Source organism: Cibotium barometz, chromosome 51 (assembly GCF_041138505.1).
Source record: "Cibotium barometz isolate CiBa-2024 chromosome 51, ASM4113850v1, whole genome shotgun sequence".
NCBI classification, from domain to species: Eukaryota; Viridiplantae; Streptophyta; class Polypodiopsida; order Cyatheales; family Cibotiaceae; genus Cibotium; species Cibotium barometz.
Window position 1 is genome coordinate 6,846,085 of NC_141096.1, and position 10,119 is coordinate 6,856,203.

The following is a 10,119-nucleotide window of genomic DNA, read 5'->3' on the forward strand; positions in this document are numbered from 1 at the left end:
TCCTCTTCATAATCCCCACATGCACTATGTGACTCACAACCCATCTGGTTTATTGGGGTAATCCTTGGATGTGGAGGTTGTGGTCCTAGCACTGGCGGTGGTAACGGCACAGACTGGACTACATTCGGATTCCTTGGAACTATGTGCTGTGACGGTTGCTCGATAGGTTGTGCAGGCATTAGCGCGGGTACTTGAGGTGTGTTTGACCAAGCTAGTGGTGCCTGGTTTGCCAACATTTGCTTAAGTGTTAGGCAATCTTTAGATTGATGGCCATACTTACCACATGCATTGCAATTCCCATTGAATTTGACTCTAAATGTGGGACATTCACTCGTGCTATGTGGTCCTAAGCACACCGAACACCATTGTTGCTCTCTTCTTGGGTACATATGGCTATTCTGAGGAGCTCGATTACCCCTGAAGTATTCTTGGAGAGCCTTAGTAAGGTCGGTCACAGACATTTCAGATATCTTGGGCTCCTTGGCAATAGGTTTTACCGTCATTGGCTCGTGCCCAGATACTTGCGAACTAACGGATTTTGTTTCTGAAGACACCTTTTTACCTGCAATCATCAAGTTGTCTTCTAACTGGATTGCATTGGCAGTGACTGCTTCCCACGTTGTAAGACCTCTAATGACTAGGCCATTGTAAATGTCCTCGTGGCGCAATCCTCGGATGAATCTATCGAGGAGTTGGTTGTTATTGAAGCGTTCATCGGGAGTGCAGCGAGAATTTAGATGCTTCAGTCGACTTATAAAGTCTCTCACTGACTCCCCTTCCTCGCGTTCAGCTTTTTGGAGTTGAGATGCTACCCCCCCAAAGCACACCCTCGCGTATGTATTCTTTCAAGAACAATCTCTTGAGAGTGGGGTAGTGAGTGCGCTCTTCAACCCTTAAGGTTCGATACCAATCTCCGGCCTTCCCACTCAAGGTTAAGCCTAGGGCTTTACACTTATGCAGCTCATTGTGCTCTTCCAAGGAATCACACACGTGTTCAAAGACTTCAATGTGCTTCCTAACATCCTCGTTACCACTGAAGTTTTGAGTGAGCTTAGCCACTTGTAGTGCCTTGCTTCTAGGTTCTCTCTCAGGCATGCCCCGCATGTTTTCCGCAATGGATCGTCCGATCGTCTGAGCAAATGCTGCGAGATCACCTAAGTGAGCAGGCATAGTTGGTGGAGGTACATCTGGGATAGCCTGGCTGATAGGAGTTGGCATTGGTCTGAGTATGTTGGCAAATGACGTAGGATATGATATGTGACTAGGCCTAGCTCCTATTGGATAAGGGTGGTGATAAGGCGGTCGTGGAGCATACGCCATTGGCATACTAAGAGGCGTAGGAGCTACATGAGCATGAGTTGAGATAGGTACATAGGGTCAATAGGCACGGGCACCCACTGTTGTAGGTACTGTTCCACTAGGTAGTGGTGTTGTACTAACTACAGTGGTAACAGGTGCGCTTTCTGTCATGCTCATCATTGGGGTAGGCATTGTGGATTCCCTAATGGAAAGTTGAGCCAAGGTTGGAAAGTTGAGCCAAGGTTGGAAAGCTAAAGTTACTGCTCGTGGGCTCAACCTGCATTGAGACTCCAGGCGAAACAACATATGAAGGGTCTATGGGACTCACCGAGGGAGTCTCCAATTGTGATAGGGTTGGTTGTTTGGCCTTGCCTGTATCCAAGAATCTCATAGGGCCAGTGGAACCTACGTTCACTCCCCTATTTTGCCTCTCAATTTGGATAATTCTATGAATAACCTCACATATCATTTGCTGCTGCTCTTCTAGATTAGTGGCGCTAGATGTAGATCGTAGGACTTCTAACCAACCTACATGGTATGTGTAACCCGTGTATAGGTCCGTTAGAGTCTCTGTGTGTAGATCATATTCCCAATTTTCATTGAGAAATACCCCATCCAGACTTGGTGTGCCAAACGGTTCTCTTGAAGTGGACGCAATGTCACTTCTTATGGGTTGGCTTCTAGGGACCTCTACTTTAGGAAGAGCATCGGAATGTGGTAGCTCAGTAGGGCCCTCATTAAACGAAGTGGGTAGAATATCCACATGGACACTCTTTGGGAGGGTAGGGTCTACATAAGATGTGAATGGCGAATCTACTACCCCTCCTTCCTCATTTACTTCACTTGTCGTATGTTCAGAGCGTGTAGCTCTACTAAAGGTCTCTATTAGACGACTAAACATGCTAGATCCGGGTTGTGGGGCCCACACTGGCATGTTTTGGCTTGTCTCCTCAGGGTTCTTGGTAGGGTGCCCTTCCATGGCTTCCGAGTCAGAGGATGAGTCACTATCCACTATTCGTGGATCTTGGGTTGCACTCCCTTGGGTTCCAGCCGAAGGCCAAGATGCCAACGTGGAGGGATGGTGTGAGCCTGCGTAGACTGAAACGCTTTCTAGTGGTTCAGACTCTAGCACCCGACCAGAACGTAGATGCATGTGACGTGGGTACCCTACGTGCATTAGTAACTACCCTTGAAGCCCACACAAGTGGTTTCTTGGGTATTTTGCACCTCGTTTTTACTTGTTTTTAGATTGTTTTTAACTCGTTTTTGATCCCCTTACTTACGGTCGAACTTGGACTAGGGCGTGTGATAGCTCGAAACGAGTGTATCGTTTAAAGGGTCCTAGTGTGCTTTACAGCACCGTGTTCGCCTATCTAGAGCTCCTGCAGTCCTCAAAATAGTCCGTTTCCTTTGGGGGGAAGGGGCAAAAGCCTATTTGCTTGTGGAGGAAAGGGTGAGGGCTTTATCCCACATGCTCACTTTACTCCTTGGGGAGTGGGCTACATATAGGGCACGACTTCCCATAAGCTCTCACTTGAGAGAAAGCTATGGAGGCTCACTCTCCTATATATATATATCAAAAGACCGAGACCGAGACCAAGACCGCGGCCGGGGTCGTGGTCGTGGGTCAATTGGGGTTCTTTCTTTTCAAAAATTTTTTCTCCAATTAGAAAATCTTTCCTCTCCACATGTTTGGTTCTTTCTTTGAAAATAAAATTTAATTTTTTATTTTTTATTTTTTATAATTTTTTTATTTTTTATTTTTTGTTTTTTTTGTGAGATAAGTTTTCTAGGGTTTCCTTAGGGTTCAGCCTTGGCCGCGGTGCAGTTCGCACACACAGCGCAGATCTGGGGATTCAAAAATCCCTCTCACACGCAGAAACCAGATAACAGAACGCACGCCCACACGCGGAGCAAAAATATAACAAAAGAAACAGAAATGCAACACAGAAACACCTTAACAACAAACACACAGTCGCTTTCCTACAGTGTAGATTAAACTTCACGCAGCAGCCGAGCTGCAAACTGGAGCTTGGTGCAGGGCAACTCCCCAGCAGCGGTGCCAAAAATGTGCGCTTTTGCCGCACAGGTCGTAGCTGGGGACTTGCCGGACACCGTATGCGAGCCACGAATGGCTGCAAGCATACAACCAGGGAAGGAAGCTCAAACAGAATGCCAAAGGGTGTGTCACTCACCGCTCAACCGCTGCCTTGAAGGATTCCCGCGTCGCAGCCGTGAAGGAGGAGCCGCCGTCGCGCCGCTCTACCGCCTCTCCGCCGCCGTGACACAGTGCTCGATCGCTCTCTCACTCTCTCTCTCTGTCTCTCTCACACGCAGGAGAAGGAAACTAAAGAGATAAGGCAAGAGCACTCTTGTATTCACAACACATGAGAATGAGGATTTTAGGGTTACATTTGACTCTTATAGGTGACTTGGCCGTTCACACTTGGGCGCCCATACATGGCCGGCCGACCCTAACCCTTATCCTACTGATATTCAAGGTGCGCCTCTCATCGGCGATCACCCAATCCCTTTATCCTTAACATATGGTACCGACAAGCCCGGCCCATGACTCAGAATATTTAAATTAATGACGTAAACCATAGTATGTCTCAATGTCCGTCATGGGTTAACAAAAAATGTGCGCTTTTGCCGCACAGGTCGTAGCTGGGGACTTGTCGGACACCGTATGTGAGCCACGAATGGCTGCACGCATAAAACCAGGGAAGGAAGCTCAAACAGAATGCCAAAGGGTGTGTCACTCACCGCTCAACCGCTGCCTTGAAGGATTCCCGCGTCGCAGCCGTGAAGGAGGAGCCGCCGTCGTCGCTCTACCGCCTCTCCGCCGCCGTGCCGCTACACAGTGCTCGATCGCTCTCTCACTCACTCTCTCTCTCTCTCTCTCTCTCACACGCAAGAGAAGGAAACCAAAGAGATAAGGCAAGAGCACTCTTGTATTCACAACACATGAGAATGAGGATTTTAGGGTTACATTTGACTCTTATAGGTGACTTGGCCGTTCACACTTGGGCGCCCATACATGGCCGGCCGACCCTAACCCTTATCCTACTGATATTCAAGGTGCGCCTCTCATCGGCGATCACCCAATCCCGGCCCATGACTCAGAATATTTAAATTAATGACGTAAACCATAGTATGTCTCAATGTCCGTCATGGGTTAACACTAATCATTTCGAGGAGCTGTATTTTTCGGACCCAGTGAAGAGACGACAGCATATGTGGTTCTCAGGGCAATATATCCATGCCTATTCCAATCAGCAAGATAAAGGCTGAGACAGAATGTCTCTTTAGCTATGGTTTTGATGGTGGTTCCTGGTGTTATACTTTATCACCCCACACCTTGAGATTTTAGGGTCACTTGTCATATTTTTTGGCTTGTCAGCCGTTTTATCCGGAGGAGTAGGATTGTGGTACCAATGGCGGTGAGGGCACCCATGTATCACGGCATGTACACATCGCAATAACGCCACTTCATGCGTATGTGTTAGGGCTTTCTTATGTAATTCTTAGACCTTAGTCAAAGGGCTTGGGGGTTAGTTACGTGTGAATGTACCCTTTGGGATCTGAACCGAGTAGTTATTACCCTGACAGTTGTATCTAGGGAATACATTGATGGAACATTGATTCTGATCGCTAATGAATGAAGGAGAAGTTCTGCTATGTCTTTGCGCAGTGTTTTATTATGTCTTTCTTGATGTTTGTGCAATCATTATGCTATCACGATGAATCAGAGTCTGCGCTCTAATGTGCTCTGAGTGGTGTTGAGTGATGTATTATTTATTAATGCCTTGTACAGAACCTTTTAGAAGGCCATGTACACATTGGCAAACCTGCGAGTTCGAATGCCCTGAGTTCTGGGAGGATATGACATATTCAGAGGACCACTAGCCTTGGATGTCTGAAGATAATTCGGGGAATTCAAGATGATATTATATAAGGTTAAGGGCCAGAGATGCTGATGCTGCTTTAATAAACAGGAATGATGTGATGAAGAAGGTGATGATTATGATTCAGATCAAATCAGAGGCGAAATCAGATTCAGGAGGCAAAATCAGAGGCGAAATCAGATTCAGGAGGCGAAATCAGAGGCGAAATCAAATTTAGGAGGTGAAATCAGATTCAAGAGGCAAAATCAGAGGCGAAATCAGATTCAGGAGGCGAAATCAGATTGACATAATCAGTTATGGTTCTTGGAAGTCAGATATGGAATGATTGCTCTGATCTTGCAGAAAGCAGACTACTCTGAATCTGCAGACTGCTCTGATCTTGCAGTAGACTACTCAGAACCTGTAGGTGGAGCAGAATCAAAATCTGCAAGTGCAACAGAATCACAATTTGTAGGTGCAGCAAAATCAGAATCTGCATATCCTTGGTGGAATTCCTCACTCAAAGTGCTACTTCACATTGGAGGTTGACGTGTTCCAAGTAAGCCATCATTCAGATTTTGCATAATAAACACCTCAAATTCTAATTTTAGAAAGTTTTTAGCAATGTTTGAGCACCTATTTGTCATGAGTGGGGTGTATCTCGGTATAGCACCACAGATCTCCATTCCAAGCATACATATGGGCTCTATTTGGTGTGGTGCATTGAATATGAGATCTCACATAGCTATCTAATTTCTAACTTCAAATATGGGTCAAAAGAAGAACAAGAAGAAGTGCTCTATTTGTTTGAAGTATGAGCATTGCACGAAGGAGTGTCCATACATTTGTGAGGAGTGTTGCATGGGAGATGAATGCAACAAGAAGTTTTGCATGATTGATCTATGCACAAAATTTCACAAAATCATCAAGCATTTTCATAAAGCATCATCATGTGAGAAGATGAAGAGAGCTAGAGAGAAGCTAGATGTATTTGAAGGAGTGTTGGAAGATGCATATGAGTATCATAGGGATCATGAGGGTAGAAGATGTAGATCTTGTTCTAGCAAGAAGAGGGTGAAAAAGTTGGAGAAAGCATGTGAGGAATTGAGGGAGAAATATGAGGATGAATTTGAGAGTGAATCAAGTGATGATGATGAATGGTTTAGCTACCAAATGGAGATGCCGGCGATTGGAGTGAAGGGAGTACAAATGGGTGAGAGCCAAGAGAGCCAACAAAACCCAAAAGATACCCCTAGCCCAACATTAGAGCTAGCTCATAGAGTAGTTAAAGATTATCCATCAAAAGAAGTGATGAGAATGATGTCATGGTGTATTAGAGTTTGCATTTCTTGTGCAATTTGTGATGCATTGCAACATAGCAATAAATCCCAAAAAGATGATGTTTACTTGCATAGTAAGCATGTTTGTGATGGAGATGGGATGGAAAGGATGGAGCCTAGAAGCATAATTGAGGATCTAGAGAGCCAAAGAAGCCAAATAAAGTCCCAAGATGGCCCTACACTCACATCTAACACTACCCACCACAATAAAATGGTTGATGAAAATTGTGATGAGGTGATTGAGAAATTCTTACTTTTTCTTGATGATGTGGATGATTTTGATGTGCTTAATTCTTGCATTTTTCATGATGAGTTGATTGATGTTGAGTTATTATTGTATGATGGGGTATGTTTACCTATCCATGCAATTGGCATTTATGATGAGCATGATGGGGCTTTAAAGCTTATCCATACTAAGGAGAGGTGTGAAGATGGTGGAGAATTTAATAGATTTGAATGCCATGATGAAGATAAGTGGTCACATTGTCCATTAATCTTCAAGAACATTGAAGAAATGATATTTGATAATCCATTGGATGTTCAAATTGACCATCGACAAATGCAGGAGAGGCAAATTTTTGCACAACCTGAAGTTGGAGCAACTCAGTTTCAATGTTTACTGAATCATATTTTCAGATCTGTGTTTATTTTTGGAGTTCTGTTCAAATCTGAATGGTATGTGACTATCATTGAAGCAAAATGCATACTCAGAATGGATCAGATATGGAAGAAATTGAATCAGATTGAAAGAGAAGCAGTTATGGGGTTCTCAACAAAGTCAGGGGAATTTACAACTGCAAAGAGATCAGTCTTTGTATGATCACAATGAAGTTTATGAATCCGAAACCCCAGTTGATAGAAGAGAAGTGTTTATTCAGTTTGTGTTTAATGGAAACAATGATCAGAATACAGTAGAAGTTGCATATTTGAAGAAAAACTCATTCAAATGCAGGTCAATTTTTCCTGTCAAGAGGGCAGAGCTTCAAACTACTTGGAAATCATGTTTTCCAGCTTTATGGGGATCAAATTATGTCATAGGAGCAATCAAATCAAATCAAAATTCTGTCAATAAAGTTTTTGCAAAGACAGGATTGAATGAGATTGTTGAGATTTTTAATCTGATTTTAAAGAATGATCAGAAAATTCAGTTTCAGGTTTTGGGAGTGTTATTCCAATTCAGAATATCAGGGATATACAATCAGATTTCAAAAAACAAAATTTTTTAGATTTCAAGAATTTTGACTTATGCAAAATTTCAAAAACTTCAATTTGACATCATGTTGGGAATAGTCTCTCAGATCAGATTAACAGGAGTATGTGATCAGATTTTGAAAAATCTGAATTTTCAAAAGACAGATGGATTTGCAATTTTAGGAGATTTTTTGATTTCAGATTTTCAGAAAGAGATTGCAGATTTTCAAGTTGCAGAATCTGAAAAACAGATTTTAGAGAATCATATTATTGCAGATTTTCAAATTTCAGAATCTAAACATCAGATTTTAAAGTTACAGGATGCAGATTTTCAGAATTCAAAATTTCAGATTTCAAATCAGAATTTTCAGAATGCAAATTTCCTGAAGCATATTTTTGATTTATTAAATCAGTTTTTGAAGCCAAAGATGTATGCAATGGTTTCAATTAACCAATTGTTCATGATGATCATGATTCTAACTTGTTTGAAGTACATTTTTGGTACATGTTGAAGATGTTGGAGGATCTTTATCAAGATATGTTGCAGATGCTGAAGAGTCATGCAGATTCTTATGTCCTATTCCATGTTCTTGGAGTATGGATATCCTTATTCATCTATGGTTTTTCATTTTTATCTTGTATGAAGCCATATGGATGCATTCTAAATCTGCAAAAATTAGATTTTGCTGATCAGGGATTGATGGGTTGAGGTCAAGTTTTTGGAAAAAATTTAGCCACCAGGTTGTGCCAAGTGTTAGGGCCTTCTTATGTAATTCTTAGACCATAGTCAAAGGGCTTGGGGGTTAGTTACGTGTGAATGTACCCTTTGGGATCTGAATCGAGTAGTTATTACCCTGACAGTTGTATCTAGGGAATACATTAATGGAACGTTGATTCTGATTGCTAATGAATGAAGGAGAAGTTCTGCTATGTCTTTGCGCAGTGTTTTATTATATCTTTCTTGATGTTTGTGCAATCATTATGCTGTCAACGATGAATCAGAGTCTGCGCTCTGATGTGCTCTGAGTGGTGTTGAGTGATGTATTATTTATTAATGCCTTGTATAGAACCTTTTACAGGGCCATGTACAGTATGCAATTGAGGCATTGACTTTTTGGAGCCATGTTGCTCTATGTATATATTATAAACCTTATGTGAATAAAGAATGTTTGTAAAAATTCCAGTTGTCTAAGTGATTGTGAGTACCAGATAATATTGAGCTTAAAGGAATAAGTTCTATTTTCTTAGGATGTATGTCATGGATCTATAGTAGAACGATTACCTTGTTTGAAGGAATTATTTTTGAACTTTTAAGTCTTAGAATCACGGAACGAAGTCGAATAAAAAATTTAACGATGTATCATTTTGGCAAAATCATGAGACGTGCACATCATGGTAGACAGTCAGATCCTCACACCACGGATGAGGATGAGCTTAACCCTGACGTTCGTAAAGCTCTACATAGATCTCAGCCAGGTCCCCTTCAAGGGCAGAGGGGAACACTTAGGTGAGGTGGTAGAAAAGTGGATCAAAGCTATGGAGGAGTACTTTGATGTCATAGGTTACAAACAAAAAAAGTAAGGTGGATCTTGCCAGGTTGAAGATCGTAGAGACACCTAGAGTAGCGTGGAGGAACCACTGCCAGACAAACCACTAGGATCAGAACACCTAGACATCGTGGGATGATCTCAAAGCATACCTCAAAAAGAGATTCTGTCCTCTGGGCTTATGAATGAGTTCCTGGAACTAACCTAGGAAAGCCGAACCACGAAGGAATATCACCAGGCATTTGCTCTCCTCGTCAAATACCCACCCGCTGGATGAAGAACAGCTGATGGCTAGGTTTATTCGGGGAATGAACGAACCTTTGGATACCCTGGTGAAGAACGCTAAGCCAGTTTATAGTAGTGTGGATGGCGAAGGATTTTGCTAAGCCCTTTGTTGTCAAGGTCCCACCAAAGCTAGCACCCTCGTCTTTCAAAAGATTCCAAACCCCCAGGAAGTACTTCCAACTTTCTACCTCCTAAGAGACAGCAAGGTCCTAATCAAACCCATACGGGAAGTTTCAGAATGGAAGGAAGGCTTTTTCCTGAAACACTTTTTCTAGAACTCCGGCTCTTTCCAGGATGCAGAAGGAAGAGCTTAGAAGTGAGAATAGATGTTTTGGCTGTCAAGGTTTTGGGCACGAGCTCAAGGATTGCCCAACTCCTTCTGTGTCAATGGGCCAGGGAAGCCAAGGTCCTAGAGTGTCGAGACTGACCCCTTTGTAATATCAATCTAATCAAGGTTCCCTCTTGCCAAAATTAGGGCTACCCCAAAAGAATGCTAGCTTAGCCCTGTAGCCTCAATGTAGAGTAGTGTGACATGAAAAACTGATATCTTTAATTTTCAATTTTGTGCAT